This window comes from Myotis brandtii, unplaced genomic scaffold, assembly GCF_000412655.1.
Source record: "Myotis brandtii unplaced genomic scaffold, ASM41265v1 scaffold5, whole genome shotgun sequence".
Classification (NCBI taxonomy): Eukaryota; Metazoa; Chordata; class Mammalia; order Chiroptera; family Vespertilionidae; genus Myotis; species Myotis brandtii.
Window position 1 is genome coordinate 3,440,965 of NW_005369060.1, and position 2,133 is coordinate 3,443,097.

The following is a 2,133-nucleotide window of genomic DNA, read 5'->3' on the forward strand; positions in this document are numbered from 1 at the left end:
TTCTCTTTGTTAATGATTTGCTTTTCAATTGTCAGTGATGTCTATTTCATTCCTTACTGTATCTAGTTTATATTCTTTAATAAAGTTATTTTGTTTTTCTGTGTGTTTATTTAGTTTCCTATTTTTTCATCAATCAATTATTTTATTATTTCATATTTGAGTTCTTCTTGACTACATTTATAGTTTCCTACAATTGTTCTAGAGCAAAACACTTACGATAAATATCTTTCTTTCTTTAGAATATGATTTTCCCCTAGCCTGCATTCTTCACTTGACTTTTTCATCCCATATTTTCTTATTTCCTGTTCAAATATTTTCTCTATATCTCTAAGGAGAGAATAACTCTCAATTTATAAGTACAGGATTAATTACTGGAAAGATCACTTCTCTGTACTAATTCTAGATACTAAGGGAACACTTGAGAATTTAATCTAGGCTTTCGTGTTTTAACTATTAACACTTTGGAATATTAGTTCCTTCATATTCAAAACTGACATATTAGGAGAAAATATTTGGATTAGACTATAATCTGAAATTATCTAGAAAATTAAGTACATCATATATATATATAAGAGTACAAGATATATATAATATATATCTTATTACATGAGTAGATATTTTTTAAAAATAATAAGTATTGAAATAAAAATTGAAACAGTAAATTTTTTTTTCAAGTAAAAAACACACCCTTTTAATGACTAGTGGAAAGAAATGTGTGGGTGGTTTTGTTATTATTTGGAATTTTTTATATTGTCAAAAACTTTAAAATACAATATAAATCATTAACAGTAGCAAAATTAGGGGGAGTATGTATTCTAAACTTCATTTTTTTCTTGTCATTCATACTGTAAACATAAATCACTATTTAATTTTATAGCAAGAAGATACTTTTAAAAGTGGACACTTGTACAGGTATATACTTTTTCTCCCATTATATAACACTAGAGGCCCAGTGCATGAATTCATGCACAAGTGGGGTCCCTTGGCCTGGCCTACAGTGATGGGGCCAAAACCAGCTCTCCAACATCCTCTGAGGGTCCCTGATTGTAAGAGGGCGGTTCTCAGATGATGCACCCTGGAATCGGGCTCCCTCTTCTCTGGTTCTGGGTGCATCACCCAAGAACTGCCACTGCCAAGTGACTGCAGCTTGGCAGCTCCTGTATTGAGCATCTGTCCCTGGTGGTTAGTGCATGTCATAGCTACTGGATGCTCTGCCAGTCAGCTGGTTGCTTAGGCTTTTATATATATACTAGAGGCCTGGTGCACAAAAATTTGTGCACCCGGGGGGTCCCTCAGCATGGCCTGTGACCTCTCACAGTCTGGGACCCCTCGAGGGATGACCACCTGCTGGCTTAGGCCCGCTCCCTGGGGGATTGGGCCTAAGCTGGCAGTCAGACATCCCTCTGTCAGCCCGGGAGCCCTCGGGGGATGTCCACTTGCCAGCGGGGAGCAGGCCTAAGCTGCAGTCGGACATCCTTAGCATTGCTGAGGAGGGGGGAGAGGCTCCCACCCCCACCGCTGTACTGGCAGCCATCAGCTTGGCTTGTGGCTGAGCAGAGCTCCCCATGTGGGAGCGTACTGACCACCAGGGGGCAGCTCCTGCATTGAGCATCTGCCCCCTCGTGGTCAGTGTGTGTCATAGTGACCAGTCATTCCCAGTCGTTCTGCTGTTAGAGTCAATTTGCATATTACCCTTTTATTATATAGGAGTGCCTGGCCAGCCTGGTTGAGGGGCTGATGGCTGTTTGCAGGCTGGCCCCAGCCCATTCAGGGTGGGGTTCTGCTGGGGTGCCTGGCCAGTCTGGGTGAGGGGCTGAGGGGCTGAGGGAGGCTGGCTAAGCCCCGCAGAGGGGACCCTCACCCCAGGAGGGTATGGCCAGCCGGGGTGAGGGGCTGATGGCTGTTTGCAGGCTGGCCAACCTCCCCAGAGGGGACCCTCATCCCATGAGGGTATAGCCATCCTGGGTGAGGGGATGATGGCTGTTTGCAGGCTGGCCACGGCCCCCAGCCACCCAAGCTCCCAGTGGAGGCTGGCTGGAAGCAGTTATCTGGGATTTATTTGTCTTCTATAATTGAAACTTTGTTGCCTTGAGCGGAGGCCACAGCCGGCCAGGGCAGGCGGGAAGCTTGGCT